At 39.3% G+C, this 25,239-nt stretch overlaps 1 protein-coding gene across 2 annotated transcripts in view; it reads right to left on the bottom strand.

Annotated features, from left to right (window-relative positions):
- LOC125906716 (uncharacterized protein K02A2.6-like) overlaps positions 1 to 25,239 on the bottom strand; it is a 417,738-nt gene that overhangs the window by 262,994 nt on the left and 129,505 nt on the right. The window lies entirely within an intron of this gene.

Raw genomic sequence — 25,239 nt, 5'->3', positions numbered from 1 at the left:
GTTTTATTATCAGTTGGTGACACGTTCAAATGGATGTGCGCAGATCACGGCCCGATCCTGAGGGCTCACCGTTGAAAAAGGCGCTGTCAGCGTGTGATGTCCTCAATGAGGATCTTGACACAGAACCGAGAGTGGTCATTCTCCCCCCCCCCCCCCTCCCCCCGTATGTGTTTTTGTATGTGGCTTTCTTCTTCTTCTTCCTTATGTAGGTGGCTTTATAATCATGTTTTAAAAGAAATAAACCAAAGAGCTGTTGAACGACGTTTATGCGTTGTTTTGTCGCACATTTTGTTTTATTTTTATGCGGACACGGAAAGAAAAATGAACTGAATGCATTTCAGATGTAAGGGTTGTAAATAAAGGATACATACAGTGGCGGATTAAGGGTATCGGGGGCCCTAGCCGGTAAGACGAATTGAGGCCCCCTGTAAATGGTAAATGGTTGGCCGGGAGGAGGGGGGGGGGTGTTGCATTGGCTAAAGCTTGCATTGGCTGGCATGACCGGGTAGATGGATACGGCAAATAGAAGAAGAAGAAACAGGAAAATGGAATGCAGCAGTCTGTAGAAGCTTCGGTTGAGACCTTTGCTGTTAAAGAAGAGGGAAATGTCGTTGCATGTCGATGGAATGATGAGATTGTGGGTGGTTCGGGTGATGAATGGTTGGGAGCGGAGATGAATGAATTGGCGAAGCCAGTTTACCTCTTTCCATGCGTTGTATGAGGAATCAATGAAAATAGTCAAATCGTATTTGAATTATGGGTCAATTTTCGGGAATATCAGGAAAGAAAAAAATGCGAAATTTTTTAACACATGAGTACATTATCTCATATGGCCGTTAAAACCAGCTTACATCGGGTTGAGATCACCATTGGAGTATCACACTTGATAAAAAATCAAATTTCCGGTACGGAATTATTCCTTCACTTTCGCTCGTTTGAAATTGGCTTCATAACCGTTGATCGACATGGCGATCAAATGGCAACATCAGAAACGGCACGGAACGGCAACCACCAGCATAGCACAAATATTGCTTCAACACCAGAATTGATCGGCTCTCGCATCGTCAAGGTCACAGGTAAAACCAAATACACTACATATATATGTACCAATCGCCAATTCAAGATACAACTACAACCCTACCATATACCAGTACCAGCTGATGAGCTATCGCACACAAGCGAGCGGCGCGCGCAAATAAGAGGAAGGAGCCTGAAGGAAGAGAGGACAGGGGGAAGGCACCGGGAGAGAGAGTGTGTGTGGTCAAAATTTTTGACCATTTAAATTTTGTCCACCAACACCGTTGCATTTCGGAGCTTTTTTCTTGCCAGAAAGAGATAGCCATACACTTGACATATAGCTGTCTCGTTCATATGACATTTCCAAGGCTCGCAAGCTCTTTAATGCGAGGGCTCTGGAGCAGTGAACTTGTATGGCGTGCGAGCCCTCGCGCGCCCTCGCAAATCGCTGTCACTTGCACTGCGGGGCGTCTGTATTTGTGAATTCATGCAGTGGTTGCGATGAGAACGAAAATTCACTCACCCACACAACCACAACCCCCGACCCGTACACGGAACATACGCGAGCGGTCAGTTTGTAATGCAAACAAAGTGTTGAAGTGGATCTAGTAGTTGATGTGTTTCTAAATTCAAACAACAGAAATATATTAGATACGGTAAGTGTAACAATGTCCGCTTTGTTTTGTTTGTTCTCAACAATTTGGCTGATATGTTTTTGCGTTGGATATTGATTCCGAAAATTAACCAAAACAACGTGCCGCAGTCGGTAGAAGTAAGAAGTTTCCTGCATCTGGAAAAAGATCCCGCAGTATTTTGGAGAAGGAAGATGAAGAACCTGGAACTAAAAAAAGGAAAGATTGCAATGCATTGTTTACAAGTGCGATTGTTAAATGTATGCAATTATTTTCAGCGTGCAATATAGTCCAACCGAAGTCAAGCCGACAAATTAGTGCAAATTTTAAAACCGTCATCAAACCATCAAAGACAAAAAGGGAAACCGTTGGTAAGACTATATTTGTAGGAGTGATTTCATTCATTAACGTGTAGCATTTTTAGTGAAAGAAGTTGTTTCCGATAACAGCACAACGAAGGATACGATCCAAGCAGCAAGCACCTCGTCATCGTCATATCCGAAAACGGAAAACAAACAAAAGGCACCCACTAATGAAAATGGTAAGGAACGAGGAAATATATCTGAGGAAATTGTTGGCGGATAACCGAAATGCAACGAATAGTTGTTATCGGCACCGTATATAGAATAAACTATGACGAACATGATTGTAACCCGACAACAATGATTAGGGTCGACACCAACTCGATACATCCACGGGTCAGATTTGATTCCAACTCAAAACAAGCGCACCCGCTGCACTTCACGGGTTGGAATCGATTCCGTTTGGATCACAACCACGCATTGTGAAATGAAACGTATGACTCACCACTAGCATAAAATCATTGCAAACATGTTCGTCACTCACCATCAAAGTTTTAACACAATAATATCAAACAAACAACAACAACAACAGAAAGAGACACTACAACAACAAGATCTCCAAAAAAAAGGCAAAGAACAATTTCAAACAGTATTGATAGAAACACATTTTGAAAAACAATACCAACAAGATCCGACAACCAATGTTTCCACATCAAATGGTATGAAGTGCCTTAACAATCTTGAAAATATCCCCTTTTTAAATATTAATCTATTTGCAGTCTCCATGACTGGGTCACATCTTCAGTATTTGCCACGTTCTAGATGCAATTCATTAGATGGTGAGTGAGATGATAATAAAATTAAATGCACTTTAATAAGTTTATAAATGTGCTTTGTTACATATTATCATTACAACCATTCATTCGAAGAAACCCTATCGATACCGATATCGACACCCGCACCAATTGACAATAGTAAGGCAATACCTACAACAACTTCAACTACGACTGCAACTACATCAGCAAATCAGAAAAGCAAAAAAACAAATTCAACATTAGAGCGCAAATTGGACATTTTAAATACCAAATTAGATTACATAATAGATGTATTACAACAAAAATCAGGACATAGTGAGCCAGTGAATGAATTTGATTTCGAAGCAAAACAGGACCAAAAACAATTAGAGGATTTTGAAAGCCAGCTAGGAGAATCAAACGGAACTTTCAAACAAAACATTTTAATGGAACTTCGAAGTTTATTAACGTTAGGGAACTCTAAATACCAAGGAACTTATAGGCTTTAAACATATTCCTCGCTGGTCAGAAGCTTTTTTCCTTTTATAACCACTGTTGATGCGCGTTCAACTGCTGATTCAAATCTAACCACATGATTATCCTTCGTTAAAAACCATCCGTTTCTATCTCCTTGCTGTAACATTAATCCTTGACGTATATGTGCTGTCCTCTTATCGCAGTGGTGTTTAACGCATGGATATTTAATGTTTTCCTCTGTATTTTTGTGTCGGTTGTCCAGTTGATCTAATTCTGCCAAACGGTTTATCACTTGTTGTAAACAGTTAACTCCACTCCTTAACAGCAGCTTCAAAAGACGTAGTTCATTTTCAAACGGATATGTTGATATTAATGGAAGAAGGCCATAGTTTGGTCCGTAATTTGTTTCGTAATCCATTACAAAACGATTTAACATTTTTCCTGCTTTTGGCCAATGCTCTTCGTACGCTTTTGATGATAGCAGAGTAATCGAACAAAATAGCAGCATAAAATGGGAATATTGCTCGTCTGATATACAGGGTTTTCCAATTGAGTTTAGACTAGCCGCATACTTTTTTTGAATAGTCGCAATAGATTCTTGACTAGCATCCTCTATTTTTGATTACGAGCAATGGATTATTGACTAGGAGCAATTGATTTCAGCAGACCGGTTGCTGGCGCGGAGTGACCAGATTGTTTTTAGAGGTTATCGGTAGGAAATCTAAAGCAAATTCGGTAATTTTCAGTAAAAACAACATTTTATTCACTCACAAATTTTATTAAATTCCAATTTTATGGTTAAACGATCAATACTTAGAAAAATATTTGATTTTTGGTTAGAAAAACTGAGTTTTAGTGTGCTCAATTGTAAACCGATATTTGATCGAAAATCGATAGAACTATAAATGGTCACTCTGAAAAACTTGCTTAATCTAGCTTTTGGTTAGGTTATGCCTGTGGGTTCACTACTGCATATTTCAATTCAGCCGTTAAGTGCTTTTGTGTTGTATTGTGCATTCATAAAATCAAAACAATAGCACCAAAAACCTATCAGATAAAATATATCTTATTTTGTGGATGATATATAGCAGTAAAACAAACGCTTTAAACTAATGAGCGGATGAAATTAGATTTTATCCACAGATTATTATTCAAGCCGATCTGTCACACCGGGTGCTATAAACGCGACGCTCTTAGGCTGTCATGCAGGGACCTGCTGAAATCAATTGCTCCTAGTCAATAATCCATTGCTCGTAATCAAAAATAGAGGATGCTAGTCAAGAATCTATTGCGACTATTCAAAAAAAGTATGCGGCTAGTCTAAACTCAATTGGAAAACCCTGTATTATCACGCAAAACAACAATGCTTCCGTAGTGAAGGAATGATCTGGAATCGGTTGCTTTTCATTTATCCAATTACCTTAAATGTCGTAGCCTTCTATGAATTTCGGATGGAAGCTGGATGTCGGCTAATTTTGATGAAATTGTCTCACATTGTTGATCAGACCATCTAGGTTAAAAGCCACGCTCTCCATCCCTCCATCTCTTAATTAGTTTCTTGAATACTCAATGGTGAATTAGAGAAGGCGTGGTAGGCCCAAATTGAGGTGGCAAGATGGCGTGGAGGCGTCCGTCATTAAGGCGTCCGGGATAACGGACTGTAAGACGAAGGCGCGAGACCGTGAGCGGTTTCGGACACTCCTGAGGCAGGCCAAGACCGCAAAGCGGTTGTTGCGCCGGATGCAGGGTTTTCCATTCCAATTAACAACTGTCCACAGTCTACTAGCAATCCTCGATTTGAAAAACACAATTGTCTACCACTTACAAACATGTCAAGCCGTTTTTGGAACTCTGTCCAATGCAATTTCACAATTGTCGTCTTCGAAAACACACGTCAGATGCGGCACGGTTTGTTTTGGGTTTGGCTGGAACGTGTATCACTTGTAGTTGGGACAGCTGGGCAACATGGACATGTTAGGCATTTTATGTATACTGTAATCTTTCAATACAATGCAGGAATTTTGACATTTATCGGTGCTTTTACTGGAAATTGAAATTGATATGGACAGTGTACCAAAAACGGCTTGACTTGTTTGTAAGTGGTAGACAATTGTGTTTTTCAAATCGAAGATTGCTAGTAGAATGTAGACAGTTGTTAATTGGAATGGAAAACCCTGTGTAGCAGATTTACTGCTAACAGTAGGTCACATCTAACTTAGCATTGCCAAAAGCCAGGTAAAAAGACGTTAACCACCAGAAGCGCAAACGCATAGCCAGCAGCCAGGTAAAGAAACGTTAAACACCAGAAGCGTAAACGTTCTCGTGTTTTACCCCAGAACATAAATAAGGAAAACGCGCCACAGATAAGCAATTAAACTTCCGTAAAACTCAGGCATAAACAGGAAAACGTTCGCTACATCTACAATGCACGGATAGTTGATAAAACACAGGCACGCTAGGTATAATTTAAGAACACCTGTAAAAACCCAAACCCGGAAAACCAAATGAAAGCTCACATTTGACAAACATCTGGTTGCCAAATGTGTCACAACTTTCACACCATCTTTCTTATAAATAAAGCTCGAATTGATGGCGAAGTCAGTTCACCTTCCATAGACACGTAGATCACTCGTGTTCTGGTGCATCTCACCAATTTGCAGATTCCGCCGAAGGCTCTGCTCAATTTGATAATCATTTTTGGTTATCAGCTGTTCAGTCAGTTGACCGATCAGCATTACCCTCATCATAATAAAGTGCACGTTTGCACTAGTTCCACCCAACTTCTCCCACGGTGTCCGATTCCGCCTCGGTCATCAACTCGACGCGCAAGGTCGATCCAGTCCGCGATTCCGCCGACGTAAGCAAGTGCTTCTTTTCGGACTTAGCGTAAGTGTGAACAGGTTGACGTAACCGATACGCGACAAATGTGTTTACATTTTGGTGTCGCGTTCCGTACGATCCCCTTCCTCGTCCCACACCCTTTCACTGTGCTCCGCGCATTGACTCACCGAAACGGTTTGAGAAGCGCGGCCGAACCTACCACATGGCGACCGTGACAGTCTCCGAACCTACCACACCTGTATTGTAGTCAAACACGTGCGGGCTTTTTGGAGCCAGCGCGTGTATCGTACATACCTTCAGACCGGGTGTAGCAAACTATTGCAACAGCACTCTTTCTTTCGCCCGTAGTAGTATTAAGTATTAAATAACAAGCGTTTTCTTAAGCAGTCTTATATTATTTTATTATTGCGACGCTAAAAATCAATCGCTTGACTCGGGCTACCGCGAAAGAGTGGCCTTCGGTCATTGCCTTAGCCACGCTGTTCGGGAGCCTTTGAGCGATCGGGAATATTCGGCTCGATCGGTATTGGACGCTTCCCACACTACGCGTTTGTACCGCGCTCTGTCGGGAATCACGGTAGATAACACCGACAGATCGAATCTAACGTTAATAATTATTAACATTACCCCCCAGTGTTTGTGAGCCCTACGAACACTCTTCCTGGTTTGGATCGATCTTAACAGTCGGTGCTTCCTATTTCTATACGAACGAAATACTGGCTTACGAAATTTGCATTGCAGAACAGATTGCATCGCTGAGCGTTGTCAATTGTGCTAACGTAAATAATGCCTATAAATATGCTATATTCATTGCACGAAATACTAACGTTTGGCATATATTGTAGTAACACCTCGAAAAAGATCACTTGTTTGTATCAGCTTTCTTAATACACTGCACTTCAGCACGGCTTGTTCCGATTTTCCTCAGGAACTATTAGGCACCGGCAACGGGTGAGATGAACAGGGAACCGACACAATAACTGATTTCTTTTCCTAGCATTTCTACTAACACACGCACAACCGCTATAAAACAATTCCTGAACTAGTAACTTTTTCTGTTCCTCACTTCAGCACAGCAATTCCGAATCACTTAAGGAACTTTTCTAAGCTGGCAACGGATGAGATTGTTGAAAGAGAAACTGTTTTAAGTAAAAGGAACTTTTAATTCGTCAATTGATTTTTAGAATGTTGCAAACTATTGCGACAGCACTCTTTCTTTCGCCCGTAGTAGTATTAAGTATTAAATAACAAGCGTTTTCTTAAGCAGTCTTATATTATTTTATTATTGCGACGCTAAAAATCAATCGCTTGACTCGGGCTACCGCGAAAGAGTGGCCTTCGGTCATTGCCTTAGCCACGCTGTTCGGGAGCCTTTGAGCGATCGGGAATATTCGGCTCGATCGGTATTGGACGCTTCCCACACTACGCGTTTGTACCGCGCTCTGTCGGGAATCACGGTAGATAACACCGACAGATCGAATCTCACGTTAATAATTATTAACACCGGGCCTAAATTTTGTTATTATTTTTAATGCTGTATTAAGCTGCACTTAATACTATATTTTGTCTACACTTAATACCAAAATATAAATGCCAACGGCATTACACTAACTTCGGTGATACGTTTTGAGGTCACACTATATCAATTAGTTTAGAAAGTTTGTAAAGATTCCAGCAGCTCCAGCCGGTTTCGATTACTCCACGAGCTAGGGACTACCACAGTATTTAAGCACATGTAAACGTAGGACCTTTGAAATTAATGAGTTTCGTAGAATCTATTAATAAAATATCACAGTTTGTTCCAATAAAGCTATAAAGAATGATGCCTTTCAATGTTTTGATATTGAGGAATCTCATTCTCATGATTATTCTAAGTATCATGAGCAAATTTTTTTAGAATTTCTATTGGGAAATCAGGGAAATTTGGTTGAAGGAGGTCTGTAAATGTATTAACAATACGTTTACTTTGAATCAGTTTTCCATCCTTGTGAGTTCTTTGAAAAATTTCCTCCATTTTCAATCCTTGGTCAAGGAAGCTAGCGGATGGCTTGTATAAACCTCCAGCCGATATGTGTTCAACATAAGACTGTGGTTGACTATAGCAATGGTCCTCTGTCAAATTACAGGTATATTGTCCTAAATATGGATATTTATCCCTAAATTTTCGACCAATATAGCCTCTAATATATTCAAGGCCATCCTTCTCCTGTTCATTAAAAGTAAACAGTGAGTCAAAATTTGTTGCGCTAAACTCATCGTCTGCGTCTGTCGCATCAAAATCCGGAAGGGAAGGAACAATCTCAGCTTCATGAAATATTGTAGCTGATACGTAGTGCTCTTGACTAACGCATATTTCATTTAGCGAGCCTGTTTCATTTTCAAAATCAGTTGATGTGACGAATACATCAGGCTCAATATTTTTTTGTTATTTTCATCTGTAACCGATTTGAAAACGCTTGGCGATTTCCCCAGAATCATTGGACGTATTCTGTATATACAATTTAAAGCAGATGGATAGTCATACGTACCACCTTTTTGTCTCAACTGAGAAAAAAAGTTTTCTAACAGGTGATTGATTAAGCTGAAACGATACGAACGAAAACGATAAAAACCATTATTTAAATTGGTTGGTGTAATTATTTAAATATTTTTTTAAGATTTTACCTTATGCGTCGATAAATAATTGATATCGTGCTTTGCTTTCATGTCGACAAACAGCATTTTTAAAGAATTAATCTGCATTAACATGCTTTTTTGAAATACTTGCATATTTGTTTTGCCTACAACTACCATGTTTGCAATAAAATTAAACATGTCATCTAAAGCTTTTAGTTGGTCTTCACTAGCAGTGTACGATCTTTTGTAATGCAATTTGGCATTGGGATGGAATGAGTTAGATACACTGAACCACAAATCTACCATTTCTATAATGTCAGCTAACTCGTTTTCTTTTGGCATATATCGTCTTAATGATACAGCTGTAGTTCGAGACAACAGTTCTGCTGCTCTGCGTACATTTTGCCGTTCTTGACTAGATAGTTCCAAATGTCCTGTGTTTAATTTAAAAAGAAGAGTTATCTCCGCTCCTAATCTGCCTTCCACTAGATCGCGCAAAGGTTGTGCAGTGACAATTGTTCCGTTAAATACAGACCCATGATCAATAAACCAATTTCGCAATAATTTAAGCAAATGCGGCGCGTCTGGCGATACATTATTATTTTTTTTTGTAATTGGGTGCTCGAAGTATGGTTTAGTATAATCATGAGCACCGAGCTATCTCCAACAACTAATATTGCTTGAGCAGTTATCACTCACAATTCCAGCAACGTAAATTTTCTTCTCATCCAATTTAATTATATTATTCATGAGAATTTCTCTCGTCATTTTTTATCAAAACCAATATAGATTGGTTGCTTCCAATTCTTGAACAAGCCTCTGGCCATTACTACCTGTAAATAATTATATGGGCCAATAACCTCATCTGCCGACGGATCATATTATATTACGTTTTTGATCTTCATCTCATCAAAACTAAGAATACACTCGGCATCCCTACTGCTCAAAGAACTAACAAAATTCCCCATGAAAACTAAAACGTCTTCTAGGATACCTTCACGCAACTTAAAGGTTCCAGGAGGGTGGAGGGTGATAGTAAATATATTTTTGAATCATCTTTTACGCAATTGTATGCCTTTTTCCAAAATATCTCAATGTCAGAGCACGGCTGACTTCCTCGTTTGTCCATTTAACACGCTTTTTCTCTCCTATTATCAAATCAACTTGATTTGAAGTTAGAGTAGATTTCAACATGTTCTTAATTTTGGGGGTTAGATCGCTCGGTGGGATACTACTATTTTTAAGTGAATTGAATTCCTTTTCTAGGTCATGTACTTTTTTTTAGCTGATAATTTTCAGAAGCAATGTGGCTCAATGTGGCTTTTAGCCTTTTGTTTGCCTCTCGCATTTTTATATTTTCTTTTAGCAACGCTGTGCTGGTGTTTTGTGGTATTTTCGAAACATCACTCACCAATAAAGTGTCGGAAGTTGAAGGAACAAAATTTTCAGAAGAAACTTCTTCCCGATTCTCTATTTCAGATGATAAAACAGAGTGTATTGATGGAATCGCTAAAAGCCAACAGAAATATAAAATGTTAGTTGTATCATTATTAGGAAAATAAGCTAATAATAACTTACCGTTAGGAAGAAGCGTTCTTCTAAGCACTTTACCTGCAACAAAACCGCTCTCAGGCATTTGAAAATCGCTTTCTTGAAAGTGTGCTGAGCAAATAATGTCCCTTTTCGAAGGTTCCCAATTTTCTTCCCGGTTACAAAACTGAACCCATGCATGTCGAAGAGGGTCATAATTTGGAAAAATGTGGAAAGAAATTTCCAATGCACGTTTCTTTACATTGCGTGGATTGTTACCACACAATGAAACGGAACACGGAACAGGCATGATAAAAATTCAAAAAATTTAAATTCTTTTGAAATTAAATAAAACTACACTTAACGTAAATCTTAAAAGACTAAAAACCTAACTAACTTAATTGAAAATAACTGGAAAAAAGGCACAAAAAGCCAAACAAATTATGAGCAAAAATTTAATTCAAAGAACTGTTGATGCGATTCATAAAGAATCTACACATCTAAGCAAGTTATAGCTATTATCACTTATCCGAAAACCTAAGTGTTGGGAAGGAATGACTAGCTACCTTGAAACATGTATGCACCTTGTTCAGATGTCAAAAGAAAAGGAATAATAATAAAACAACTCTCTTGAACTTCGACCAGCAAAGCAGGTAGTTGTGCGTCGCTTCTCGTCTGGCATCCGAAATACATGAAAATACCAAATAATCATCACTAAGAACGATATAAAGCGATAATTCTATTCCACTATAACTAAAAAATAACCAACGAAAACACACTTCCTATCAATTTCAATTCAAAGCCAACAGAGATCAAATAAACACCAGCCGAACTGCATGAAGGAACCAAAAGCTTTGAACGAAAATAATGCTCGCAACACCAACACCCACACCCCCTTCCTTGTTTTGTTCTTCCCCACCTCCTCCTACCCCGCGAGGACCGTGGAAGAGAAGTGTCATGTTGAGAAATGTCAAATTGCTCTAAATAACTCAACCTTCTAAATATATACACCTTGATCGGATGCAATGCTGAATCTGCGGCACATTTCTCGAACACACAGTTCCACGCCGAGGACATGCGGTCGAATATTTTTTTACACGTATAACCTTTGTGTACATCAGCGTATGAGAAAAACCCAATTATCATTTTCGTGTTTTTACCAAAAAAGACAATTTAATCAAATTAGTGAATGCATATTTGTTTAATTAAAATATTTCGAAGTGTTAAGAAAGTAGCTTCAACTGTTTAAATAATCTTTTTTGGTAAAAACACGAAAAAAAAATTAACTGTTTTCAGTACACTGACGTACCCAAAGGTTATACGTGTAAAAAAAATCGACCACGTGTCCTCGGCGCGGAACAGTGTGTTGGAGAAATGTGCTGGAAATTCAGCATTGCATCCGATGAATTCAGGTATCATCAACGTTTTCAAGCATCATAATGCAGTCTTGGCATTGGCTAAGACAGATTCGGGAAGAGGTCCCGCGGTCTTGAGATAAAGTGTGAAACCCTTGTGGTGATTTCTGCTCGCCGAATTCTGCATTTGTTGGTTTTGCTGCTTTCTTGTTCAGATCAATCACAAGACTGACGATCCGGTCCCCGTTTCCTTTTTTTCCGTGCTTTCTCACCCCTTTTTCGTTTTCGCTCTTGCTTGATTTATTTTCCTTTGTTACTATTATCTTGCATTATCGGTACTCAAATTGAACGTTAACGTAGATGATTTTGACGAATCCTACCGCTTTACTCCCTTATTTCATTTTTTTTTTTTCATATTTTAAATGTATTTCCCTTTTTTTATTATTATTCCTGTGCTATTCCTGATCTCTACAACCCTGTATTTGTGTGCTCTTCCGAATCGTGCTAACTCTTATTACAACGGCCAATTAACCTTCCGCCACCCGTAAAACGCTTGGTCGTTACAATTTATCCCACATAACCAAGATACCGAAAACGCCACCAATTTCCTGTACTAAAAATCCAGTTGCATCGAACAAAGCCAAAAAACTGTCAGATTGGTGGGTTAAACCACACATCTCTAGAAGCAGGCACTTCAATGTTTGTTAAAGTCAGTTTTTTTTTATGCACGCGTAATTCTTTTGCTCGACATATATCACCCCAAAATGTGTTTAATTGTGTAAAGGAAGTAATGAAACTTGTGTGTTTAAGTTCATTTGTTGTGAAACATATTTGTGTAAGATGTGGATGCGTGTGTTTTTTTACTTGCAAATGGACTCTTTCATTTCGCTGGTCAGTGCACAGTTTATAGATTTATAATATTGCCGAAGTTATGTTGTGATGTAAGTGAATGAGTTAAAGTAATCAATGTGTTAAAATCATGTTCGGCATATTGACCTTAGCTCGCACTTGATCCATCTTTTTTTCGTCAACATGTTTGGAAAAGGTGGGCCGAGCGTGGGCAAGGTCAATACATCTTATTAGAACTGACAGCTCCAATTGTTCTAAAATTTGGTGGGTTAACGACTGAATCGACCACCACTAACCCACGTGGGTTTAAAGTGGTTTTACAGAGGGTTAAGGCCGATTTGGTTATTTGGGATTAATTTTCTTGACTTTATGCGAAAGAATCATTCGTTGTTTTCCATTTTTGTTGGTTTTATTCATCATTAACAGGAAATACAATTCGCTCTATCGACATTGACAATAAAAATCTACTTTGGAGCAAATCGGATATGAGCATGCTGAATTCCAATTTTCCGACTGGCTTCTATCTGTCAAACCTTGCCCACGCAACAATCGAGCAGGAAAATGTATGGAGATCTGTCAAATTCCGTGTTGTTTGTATTGACGCAGTACCAATGTCATTGGTTTGAAAGCTCCCTTCACCTGGTTTCGCTTTATCTTCCCGGTTCCCCGTCCTGAGCGTGTTGCTTCCATACGAGTTTCAACTTGTCGCCGGTAGCTTCTTACTCCTCTTACGAGTTGTTATTTCTTCAACGGTAGTGAGTGGTTGTGCATCAGCCATTTTCAGTGTTTTGTTTGGTGCAATCAATACTGTAGTGTGTTGGAATTTTCTAATAAAATAATTGGCACAACTTAAACTGTTATGTATCCTTTTAAGTTATACACAAAACTAAAACCTTTTATTCTATACTATAGTCTACTTTGATTCAACAACACAACGTTGTATTCTATGATATCTAACACTCCTCCTCAACGCTGTGTTCTTACTTGTAATATTCACTATGCAAATACTAAACCACACAATTGTCTCAGAGTCTGGATGCGGATTCTCGATATTGGTTTCGTTAACATGTCAGCAAGCATTTCTTCAGTCGGACAATACACAAATTTCACTATCCCGAGATTCTTCAAATGTTTCGCAAAGTGGTACCTAGTATCAATGTGTTTCGTCCGATTGCTATATTTCTCTGATTCTAACATCTGCAAACAGCTTTGATTATCTTCATATATGATAATGTTTAAATGTTCTTCTCCAAGATTTTTCAACAACTTTTGTAGCCAAATTGCCTCTTGTACGCTTCAGATAACGCAATAAATTCTGCTTCTGCAGTTGATAACGCAACACAGGTCTGTTTTCTACAACTCCAATATATTGTTCCACCACAAAATTTAAATATGTATCCGCTGTTTGATTTTCGATCAATGCATTCCGCCCAATCTGCATCTGCGTAACCAAAAAGTTCAGAATCTGTCTTGCAATCGGAAAGATGTAATTTTAGATCAGTTGTTCCTTTGAGATAACTAACTATCCTTTTCAGTTTTATCCAATCATTTTTCGTGGGTTTTGAAAACTTTTGGCTCTGGATCGATACAAGAGCTGATATATCTGGCCTGGTATTGGTTGCAATGTACAGCAATTGTCCTACTAACTTACGATATAGATTTAGCGGTTTGAGAGAGATCGACTGTCAAACCGAGTGGTTGTGCCTTCCTTGTGCTCCTGATTTTTGATGCTGTTTTGCCGTGTTACTGCCTGATTTTCAACATTTGCAACATTGGTGCTGCTGAGTTGCTTGTACTGGCTAGTGCGTGCCTTCGATTGTTATCAAGTTGCACTTGAATTCTTGCACCTAGTCTCCTGTTATTTCGTCATTTTTGCCGAGATATTGTTTGGCTTCGTTTCTGCTCCTGTCACTCATCAGTTTGTGCTGTGTCATCGTTATGCAGTGCTCAACCTGCAATGCACCCACCGATAGTGCAAATTTGGTGTCCTGCGCCGGTGTTTGTGGTTCCAAGCATCATACCCATTGCACGGGTTTGTCCCGTGATTCTACTCGTGAGCTTGGGCGGAATAATCAATTATTGTGGTTGTGCAAAAAATGTAACGAGTTTCGCAATGGCACAAACTCACTTCTCACAAGTGAGATAGCAGCCCTACTCGAATTGGTGAAAGCAGATATTCTCACCACGATTGACTCATCTCTCTCTTCTCTTAGATTGGCTATCAAGAGCGATTTGCTTGCTGAGATCCTCGCTCTCGCTGATAAGCTAACACCCATATTAGCTAAGCCGTCTGTTTCTCACGCATCGCGAACGCACACGTCCACTAATGCATCGTCACTCAACGCCACTAATACCAGAACGACTAAAACAGCATCCACTCGCCGTACATTTACCAACTCAATGGAGCTCACTGCAGATATCCAACAAGCAGCGAACGATACCAACACTGTGGAAGCTTCTGATAGCTGCAACCACTACACTCATCGTACTAAGGTGACTATTGATATTAGTGCTGGGCACTGCCGAACAAATACAAAATCATCTTCTGATCCTGTTTTGTACCATGATACCACGAACACTGGCATAGCAGAAAAAGTATGGTTATACTTCACGAACATCAAATCGCATGTCTCCGCTGATGATATGCGTGTGTGGCTTAAAGCTGTGCTGCCAACCGACAACATAGATGTTTACCGTCTCACGAAAAAGGGTGCAAACCTTGATTTGATGTCCTTTATATTGTTTAAAGTGAGTATTCCTAAATCACTTAAGGATCTGGCGCTTCAATCTACTATTTGGCCAGTTTCACTTACTGTTCGTGAGTTTGTTGATCGTGGCCTACCAAAGCAACGTATACATGAAAGGGCCCGATTTGACCCTTCTGCGCTTACTTCGCATCGTTCAAGCAGTGCAAATTGCTCTTCAGCTGCGCCAAAAAGCACCGCTCATCCGGATCATTTTTTGGATCATCGATCGCCATCCCCACAGCGCGGGAATCAAACACTATCCCAGATGACCGAGATCCTAGAGGCTATCCAACCGGAGTTTCCTCCCACACCCCCTCAGTTATCACCGGGGGTGGGGCTTCAATCACAGAACAATCTCAGCAACACGAATCGCTCACCACAGATCAGCCCGTTTGCCAAACGGATAGCTCACAATTAATAGACCCCTTCGTGATCTATTACCAAAATGTTCGAGGCCTTCGCACCAAATATAATGAATTGCGCCTTTCTGCGAATGAATCAGGGTTTGAAATGCTTGCCCTTACTGAAATCTGGTTAAATGAATCGATTCCATCCAATATGGTCCTGGATAGTGATTCTTACAATATATACCGTTGCGATCGCAGCAGGTTAAACAATGAACGATCGCGTGGGGGTGGTGTGCTGCTTGCATGTTCCAGTCGTTATCCGTCTGTGGCACTTAACATGAATCAACCTACGCTTGAAGCTTTATGTATTCGTGTTTCTTTTTCTAAGTTTCGTCTTTATGTGGGGATTGTTTATGTGCCACCGTATTTGAGCAGCGACCGCAACTATTTCGAATCCCTTTCTGCTTTCATCAGCGATGCATACATGCATATGAAACCGAATGATCATCTTATCCTTCTTGGCGACTTCAATCAACCGGCGTTAGGGTGGTCGCCTGCAGCCGCAGTAAGGTCAGATTCATCTTTACCTATGAGACATTATGTGCCTCATATCTCTTTGAATTCATCCAGTTCCTGCTTTTTGGATGTGTTAAATTTGCATGAACTCTATCAGCTGAACGGGGTGCATAACCATTCAAATCATTATCTGGACCTGGTGCTCTCTAACTCTGCTGCTGCTGCTTGTTCTTCTGTGTATCCTGCTTCGTCACTGCTCCTGCCCCAGGATGCCCATCATCCTGCTCTGGAAATTGCATTACCGTCTTCTTTATTTAGGGCTAGTAGGGTTAGGAATGAATTGCCTTCTGCTCCTAATTCATTGAGTGTTCGTTATAATTTTCGTCTTACAGACTATCGTAAACTTAATTCTATTCTATCTCGTGCCGACTGGTCTTTTTTTTATCAATGTACATCGGTCGACGAGGCTGTCCAATCGTTTAATGCTTTGTTAACCTCTGCACTCCTTTCATGTACACCTATTTTTCGTTCCCCTCCTAATCCTCCCTGGTCCAATCGTACTCTTCGCAACCTGAAAAAGGATAGAATGAAATATCTTAGGAGGTATCGTCTGAACCGATCTGCTTTCAACTTTCGTTTATTTAAGTACGCTGCCTCTGCGCATCGACTATACAACAGGGCTCGTTTTGAGGCCTATTCGAGTAGACTGCAATCGCGTTTCCGTTCTGATCCAGCATCCTTCTGGCAATTTGTTAGGATTCGAAGAGGGTGCAATACGTTACCTAATGAAATGGTACTTGATTCTCGAACTGCCTCTACGCCTGTTGAGATCTGTGAGCTATTCTCTGCACATTTTTCCCAAATGTTTGAGCCACCGGTTAGTGACCCTAACCTTATTGCGGGTGGGCTACTCTACACGCCAGAGAACTTAATTAATCTCTCCGATATTTCGGTTAGCTCTGAAACAGTTGTACAGGTGTTATTTGGGTTGAAATGTTCTTTTACTCCTGGTCCAGATGGCATTCCTGCCTCAGTTTTAATAAACTGTAAGGACGTGCTTGCTCCACACCTTGCTAAAATTTTTAACCTTTCACTTTCTCTCGGGGTCTTTCCTGCTCTTTGGAAATCCTGTTGGCTTTTTCCGGTACACAAAAAGGGATGCCGTAGCATGGACTCTAATTATCGTGGGATAACTCAAACATGTGCCACAGCCAAAACTTTTGAGCTATGTATCTTTCCAACCATACTTCATAGTTGTAGTTCCGCTATTAGCCCTAAACAGCATGGGTTTATGCCTGGTAGGTCTACTTCTACTAATCTCATGTCTTTTGTTACCAATATTTTCCGATCTTTTGAGACAGGTACCCAACTTGATGCAATATACACTGACTTTCATGCTGCATTTGATAGTTTGCCCCACTCTTTACTATTAGCTAAACTATCTAAACTTGGTTTTGGTGATGGCATTATTAGCTGGCTGTCCTCATACTTAAGTAATCGATCTTGCAGGGTTAAAACCGGGTCGTACTTATCTGAGGAGTTTTTTTGTACGTCAGGTGTCCCTCAGGGTTGTGTGCTAAGTCCACTTCTGTTTTCTTTGTTCATCAATGATGTCTGTAATGTTTTACCTCCTGATGGTCATCTCCTTTATGCGGATGATATCAAAATCTTTTTACCTGTGTCCTCTTCTTCTGATTGTATGAGTCTTCAGCATTACCTTAATGCATTTGTTCATTGGTGTTCATCCAACTTACTTCGCTTGTGCCCTGATAAATGTTCTGTTATTTCTTTCTCTCACTCTCTTTCTCCTATTTCATTTAACTATACTCTCTCTAACTCGTCTCTCTCTCGTGTTTTGTCCATCCGTGACCTTGGTATTATACTCGACAGTCGTCTTAACTTTAAACTGCAGCTTGATGAGGTTCTACTAAAAGCTAATCGAACCCTTGGGTTTATTTTACCTTTCACCTCTATTTTTAGAGATCAAAGCTTCTTAAGAAACCTTTATTGTGCTCTGGTAAGGCCTCTTCTTGAATATGCTAGCATCATCTGGAATCCTCCTACTATTGATGGCTGTTCGAGAATTGAAAGCATTCAGCGCCTTTTTACCAGGGTTGCTTTTCGTCGTTTGTTCGGTGCTGCCTCACTACCTCCCTATGAAACGCGATTGCAGTTATTCAATCTTCACTCTTTAAGCTTCCGCCGCCAAGTGTCTCAGGCATGTTTTATTGGTGGCTTATTACTTTCTGATACTGATGCTCCTGATTTACTCTCGTCCATCTCGTTGTATGTTCCCTCTCGTTCCCTTCGTCCTCGTGATCCTCTGTCAATTGAAACACGTCATACTCTTTATACTTTCAATGATCCTATTCTATCCTGTTTCAGGTTGTTTAACCACTTTTACTATCTCTTTGATTTCGACTCCTCTCTCAACTCTTTCCGTAACCGTATTTTTCTTCTAATTCTCTTTAATTATTCTTCTAAGTTTCATTAAGTTTTGATAGTCTCTACGCTCTACCTATGTTTTTTTTCTTTAATTTTTTTGCTAGGTCTAGACTAGTTTAGTTAGGCTTAGTTTTTCATGAATTATTTTGTTTATTTGTTAGGGTTTATTTAGTTTTAAGTCTGCCTTATTTAGCCTTGATGGCGGATATTGTATTAATAAATGAAATGAAATGAAATGAAATGAAATGAAATTCGTTATCTTCTAGAAATTCTCCTAGTTCGTGTTTTCCGTATCCCGTATCCAATGGAATATTCGAAGGTTTTGCTTGTTCTAATCCACTCGATACAACTACTTCGTTAATATATTTTTTCTGATTTATACAAAAATCGCCAGCTTCATTACGCTCTACTTCAATTCAAAGATAATAACGAATATCACCCAAACTTCTTATTTCAAACGATCTTGAAAGTGCTTGAGCTACTTGATTGATAATTGTCTCACCTTTACAAGTAATTAGCAGATTATCAACATAAACTAACACGTCACAGTGTATGTCATTAGTCAATTTTTGATAGAAACATGGATCTGCATCGCAAGCACTGAATCCTTCCTGCTGTAAAACTGTATTCAAACGATCGTTCCAAACTCTAGCTGCTTGCTTTAATCCAGAAATATTTTTCTTCAAATTGCATACCTTATTTTCATCACCTTTAATTATAAAGCCAGGTGGCTGTTCCATGTAAATCTCCTCCTTAAGTAGAAAAGCTGTTTTTACGTCATATTGCTTTATAAGCATTTGTCTTTTTCCGGCAATGCACAAGAATGTCCTAAAAGTAGTTTGTCGAACGACTGGTGCAAAAACTTCATCATAATCTACTCCATAACGCTGACTAAAACCTTTTGACACCAATCGTGCTTTGTATCGACAAATGTTACCTTTCTCATCTCGTTTTATCTTATATACCCACTTGCAACCAATTGGATGTCTTCTGTTTGGTGATTCGACTAAATTCCAAGTGTCGTTAGTTTTCAATGCATTTAGTTCTTCTAGCATTGCTTTTCTCCATTCTTCTTTGTCGTCACTTTCAAGAGCTTCTTTAAAATTTCGTGGTTCTTTTTCTTCTGGTTTCACTGTACATGTGTATCGTGCTGGAGGTAGTTCACGTGTAACTCTTGTAGATCGACGCAATTGTTCATTCGACGTTTCATCTGAATAATTTTCTTCCGATTCGGATATAGTATCATAATCTGTCTCGCTATCAGTTAGTATTACATCCCCTTGAGCTCCATCATCTTCATTAGGTTGAAATTTAGTTTCCTGAGAATTATCGAGTAGCGACACTACTACTTCATTATATTTTTTTTATTTTTTCTAAATTGGGTTGAGGTATTTGGTAATTGTGCGATTCTATAAATTTAACATCACGGCTTATAGTAATCTTACCAGTTGTAGTGTCTATTAAACGATAAGCTTTTGATTCGACACTATAACCCATCAGTCTTAACTTTACCGCCTTATCATGCAATTTACCACGATGCATACTTGGTACATGACAATATACCTCTGTTCCGAATGCTCGCACGTGTCCAACATCAGGTTTTCGTCCAAACCACCTATAGTACGGGGTATCCTCTATAGCTTTACTTGGTAGGCGATTCTGTAAATAGTTTGCTGTATTAATTGCTTCACCCCAATAACATTCGTTCAAACCTGCATCAATAAGCATACATTTTGCCATTTCAACTAACGTGCGATTCTTTCTTTCCGCTACTCCATTTTGCTGCGGGGAATAAGGGGCTGTTAGTTGCTGAATTATTCCCTGATTTGCAAGAAAATCCTTGAAATGTTTCCAGTAAATTCACCACCGCGATCAGATCGTAATATTTTGGGCTTCTTGCCGAATTGAGTCTTGGCCAGTTCAACATATTGTTCAAATTTTTGTATTACCTCGGATTTTTATGTAACATATAGATGACTGTATATCTGCTATAGTCATCTATAAAAGTTAATAAATACCTTTTTCCTCCCAAAGTGGCATTGCGCATAGGTCCACATATATCTGTATGAACTATATCCATCACTGCATTGGTTTTTCGTTCAGATTGCTTCGGGAACGGAATTCGCTGCATTTTTCCTTTCAAGCAAATTTCACAAATATCCGAACAAGTACAATTCTTGAATATAATTCCTCTTGATAGTTCCGTCATTTTTGAAATACTGTGACATCCAACATGTCCCAAACGACGATGCCAAACGTGTATGCAGTCAGTTGAATTAACCATAGCTACTGAATTTTCTTCTCTTCCTAGGCATAATACGAACAAATTACCAAAAATCTTAGCTACTGCACCAATTATTCCACCACGTTGGATTTGTGCACCAGCCTGGTTAAATGTAATGGTGTATCCTTCTTGCACTAGAAGTTTCACTGATATTAGATTCGATTTCATACTCGGCACGAAAAGCACATCTTTCAACATCACAATTCGTTCATTTCCGCTTCCATCCAGCACGATCAGCCTACCTGATCCACGTCCTTTTGATTTTGATTTCATTCCATTCGCTACGCTTACTTCTTCATCGAAAGTTTCATCCAAAATCTCAAAAAAAAAACTTCTTTCCTTCGAGATGTGACAAGTAGCGCCCGAATCTAGTAGCCACAGTTTCTCTGATAGAGATATTTTTCTGGTTGTAAATGCCCAATTTTCTCCGGTATCTTTTTATAAACGCGAGCCACAGATTTTTTGCAATATCGATACCTTCGTCGTCATAGTTTTCTTCACATGGAAGTCTTCCAGTTTTTTCCATGCATCCGCAGCATTGCCCGCTTTTTTAGAAGAAATAAACTGGTTGTCTTCCACGCATAATCCGATATGAGCCATGGCCAGTTCATCCAGTTTACTCCAAGCTGCCGTTATTGGTTCCGGTTTCTCTTCTTTCATGACTGACCAACATCCTTCCTTTATGAGAAGAAGTTTCATTCTGTAACTCCAATTCTCGTAGTTGGTACCATTCAATCTCGCGAACGACACTTTATCAGCCATTTTTTTTCTGATCAGCCAACCTGTTGGAATTTTCTAATAAAATAATTGACACAACTTAAACTGTTCTGTATCCTTTTAAGTTACACACAAAACTAAAACCTTTTATTCTATACTATAGTCTACTTTGATTCAACAACACTACGTTGTATTCTATGATATCTAACATAGTGAATATTTATTTGGCGTTAATTTTTGTTTTCGAAGCGCGCTTCAAAGGCGATATATACTCAAAGAAAATGAGAATATCCGGGCAATTCGCTAAAATTCGCCGAGCCAACCAAACCAATTTTGAATGTCAAATGCAGGCATTGATGGATCCCTCACGTAGGTTTTTTGTTGTTGTACTAGAGTTAAGTGAATTTTTTAACATTATGTAAACATTTTTTTTCAGCTTGCCCTTCAGTTGTTCCTATTTCGATTGAAGAAGACTTTGGCATGCCAGAAGGCATTGATAGTGATACTCAACTTTTGGAAGATGATGAAGACGTGGAATCTATTCCGTCAACTAATGTTTTATGTTTATGTTTTGTTTATGTTTATTTGTCTATCGATGGACAATAATGCCCTCTCGAACCATTTTAGTAATGTTTTACAATGAGTTCTTTACAGTGGATTACAATAACATAGAACATAAAAATGTGCACTATGGAACCAAATTTAACACAGAAACACGATCATTAAGCTCAGTTGGCGAAATCCTCGGCTCAAAAGCGTCGCTGACTGCGTTGAAAGCACGGCACATAAGTAGGAACGGGTCAGAGGAGCCAAATTGCGTTCTAGGGTCGTCGAGGGCCAACATTGCCCGAGTCCGGAGCGGCCTGGCCGGAACGTACAGGTTGATGGCAGCCAGTAGTGACGGAGAGTCAATACGGCCGTCGAGAAGTCCCGTGATGAACGAAAACCTGGCTTTTCGTATTCGCTCACTTAGGGTGGGTAGCCCGAGTAGTAACACCTAGTCCGGTAATCGAGCCTTTGGTTCTATGAGCGAAGTGCAAATCGTGAAATTTTGCGCTGGATTGATTCCAATCGAGCAAATGGACGCGCTGCAGTTGGCCACCAAACGATATTTGCATATTCCATCAACGACCGGATAAGTGAGCAATAGAGCGCCTTGGTGCAAGGTATATCATTAAGCTCGCGAGTCATATTGATAACTAGTCCTAGCATTCTGTTGCTGGTGGCTACTACGTGATCCAGCTGATCCTTAAATGATAGTTTTGTATCGAGCAAAACACCTAGATCCTTGACACATTGTTTTCGCGCCAAGGACTGTCCATCAAGCGCATATTCATACAATGATGGGCAGCGAGAACGACTGAAAGTGATGGCTTCACAATTATCTGTGCATAGGGATAAAGCATTACGGTTGCACCAACACTAGAACTCATACAAGGATGTTTGCAGTCGGGCGTGGTCTTCTGGTTCACGAATAACACGAAAAATTTTCGCGTCATCTGCGTACAGTAGATGATTATTGTAGAGTTCTGGTCCGGTGTATTATTTATTCGCCCGTCTTCGGCGGTGGTTCAATAACAACTGTCAACCTATTCTCCCTACTTGTACATGCTGTCCCTCTCTGTGACTGCTATTGCATTCTACAATCCGTTTCCTCCTCCAAGAAAAACAGTGAAAAAAAGCCTCTCTTATATTCTGTTATACAGATTTTCTATGGTTTTTCAACTTAAAGCAAACAATTCACGGTTTACAATATCGATTGTATATACATCTACGAATCGTAACAAAAACCATGGAAAATTTGTATGATCTAACTTTTTAATTGTCATAATACTTCATGATTCTGACTACTCTGTCGTGGTTTCTTGCAAATGATTTTTTTTTGTACATCTACATCTCGATCTTCTATTCTTTCACTTCCTTCATAGTATTAGTAACTTGATGGTTGTATCATAGATGTGCTCCATCTCTCCACGTGTTCTTGAATCCTATTGCGTGTAGTACATTTCCGTGTCTCGGCCACCTCGAAGGACTTCTCTGCATCATGATGCAGGGAACAGTCCTGTGCATTACGCTGAAGATAAGCTGCAAAAAAAACCATTATTTTTTCAAAATAATATCATTTTTTCTTTTAACATTCCCAAACTCAATACTTATCCGATACATGTAACTGTAACTACAGCTGATTTTTCTTTGAGATCTGCGCTCAACCGCTTCAACATCCTTCGTTGGTTCAACTCTACTCGGTGTCACTTGCTTCTGCATTGCTCCTATAAATTCCGTGTCATCTTCCTACTCGCTTTCTTTGCTTGACTTCATTCTTAACACTTCAAACACATCTACATTTATAACTCTTCTCATCGATGACTCATGTCAGACTTTTTTTTTGCAAAGTAGATTCCTACTCCAACGCTTACTTATTTCAACATCTCAAAGCCTATTTGACATAAATAACATATATTCTACATATTTACAGTAATGTTCAATTCTTGTCTTATTTACTTCTTCTATTTATCACAATTCCTACAATACGTCGCTTCTTCGAACTATCTTTTGTATCTATACTTCTTGTTAACTTTGCTCTTCCCTATTTTCCTAACTCATTCCGATGCATATTAGCTTTTGTCAGTCTCACAACCATGATCAATAGACATTACATAATCTTTCATTACATTATTATGGAGATTATCTTTCAGATATCATCTTAGCTGGTCTTACGGGCTGGTTTTACAAACTTGAATCCTTTTTTTGATCTCACGTATAATCTACTGACCTGGGACTCGTGGCAAAAATATCAAACATGTTATTGTATATGCTCTTAAATTTTCTTCTTTCTTTTTTTTAACCTTGTGTTTCATTTTGTCCGTAATGAATTTTCATTTCCCTTTTTTGCGATGTAAGATTGCAACTTCCTTAAGTAGTCATTATGATATCTTTTTTTAATTGTTAAGCATTTAAAAATTAATTTCCCATCCCATTTTAATAATCTTCATAATCAGCCTGTTACTCTGTGTTGTCCGTGTGTATCAATCTGTTAGTGACTTCATTTCGATTACTTTGTGGTGACACAACGTGTAACCGCTCCTTAAGACGCGTCACGCATAGTTAACACACACAGAACGCATCGCGCGTAACGTGTAACACTCTTTCACTCACTAACACCAACAATAGCAACGACTGCACTAATACCATAGGATATAGGATTAGAATTATATTTTACGTTAGAAATAAAACTTCTTCTACGAGTGACCACCAAACGAGCAACAACCCGATTCATTACGTGCACCCGAAAATAGAAAAAGTAGCTAGAACATCCCCATAACTTTAACCTTCGCTCGCGTAGATAATTTTGCCCATTTGTCCAATCATATGCCTGTCTTCTTCTAATTGCTTTGGCTACTATCCTCGATGGAGCCTAATTTTAATCAGCTGTTTGCGTTGACCTTATTCGACCCTACTTCAAGACCTTAACCGAACTTATCGCTAATTTGCTCTAAATCAGGTACCAAAATCGGTCAGTTAGCTGTCAAATTTGACGTCTTTTCATCCTAGCAGCTATCATAGCAATTAGCCTAGCTCCATCTGGAATGGGTTGAATTTGGAATTGGTCGATCTGAATCTGGAGATCTGGACAATCTATCTGGATTGCTATTATAGCGAGTAAACCCTTCGGGCCAATGTTTTTTTAACTTGTATCCTGTTATCAATTTTGGTATTGTATCATAAGCATAGGAAGAGTAATGATTCCCTCTAATATTTTTTAAATACTC

This window comes from Anopheles coluzzii, chromosome X (genome assembly GCF_943734685.1).
Source record: "Anopheles coluzzii chromosome X, AcolN3, whole genome shotgun sequence".
Lineage (NCBI taxonomy): Eukaryota > Metazoa > Arthropoda > Insecta > Diptera > Culicidae > Anopheles > Anopheles coluzzii.
The sequence above is the reverse complement of the archived record's forward strand: the minus strand, read 5'-3'. Positions and strand labels throughout refer to the sequence as shown.